The 865-nt window shown below is 34.6% G+C and overlaps 1 protein-coding gene across 6 annotated transcripts in view; it reads right to left on the reverse strand.

Annotated features, from left to right (window-relative positions):
- Nucleotides 1–865, reverse strand: part of LOC111863000 (protein O-linked-mannose beta-1,2-N-acetylglucosaminyltransferase 1-like) — a 136467-nt gene that overhangs the window by 30778 nt on the left and 104824 nt on the right. The window lies entirely within an intron of this gene.

Below are 865 nucleotides of genomic sequence, written 5' to 3' on the forward strand. Positions count from 1 at the left end.
GAATTTTTAATTTCTTAAATAATTCTCTACATGAATCTCTACTTCTACATCCTGTAATGATTCTAATTATATTCTTTTGTATTTTAAAAATTATTACACTATGTGAAGAGTTCCCCCAAAATATTAATCCATAGTTCATAATAGAATGAAAGTAGGCATGGTAAACCATCTTCAATGTTTCCTGTGACATAAAAGGCTTAATTGATCTCATCGCATAGCAAGCTGCATTTAATTTAGGTATAATTTGTTCAATATGTATTTTCCAAGACAGTGTACTGTCTCCATGTATTCCAAGGAATTTTGTATCAAGTACTTTACAGATTAATTTGTTGGCATAACTGATGTCCAGATCAATTTGGTGGTTGTGAAGGGTGTATTTCACATTCTCGAGCATTCTGATGAAATTAATATTAAATGGAAACCTGAGTATTGTTGCTTACTATACATGATTTATAATATTTTAATGTAACTGAAAATCTATGTTCTGTGCGGCTTTCAAGTGTAAGTTGTGGGCAGATTATGTGCTTGAATATAAGTATCAGAATTTTCTTTCAAGTTTCCCTACCTTCAGCTTTCCTAAATACAAGGATACCCTGTAGGTTACAGTTCACAATGTCTAGTGCATTTGGATAAAGAGATGTTAGATTGATGTGGAAGAAATGCAGCCACAGTTGAGAAACTTTCTTCAGAAGAATATTTTTTCAACCTGATCGCTTGTGCTGATGCTCTTACTCCATTGCTTTTCTTTGGAAGGGGGAACCCTTCGCTCAGAACCATACCAAAGGTTATGGGTGAAGTGATATTGAACACAGAACACCCCCCCCCCCCCAAAAAAAAGCTCTCGTGGTGTAAAAACCTTGTCTGT

The sequence above is a fragment of the Cryptotermes secundus genome, unplaced genomic scaffold, assembly GCF_002891405.2.
Source record: "Cryptotermes secundus unplaced genomic scaffold, Csec_1.0 scaffold1016, whole genome shotgun sequence".
NCBI lineage: Eukaryota > Metazoa > Arthropoda > Insecta > Blattodea > Kalotermitidae > Cryptotermes > Cryptotermes secundus.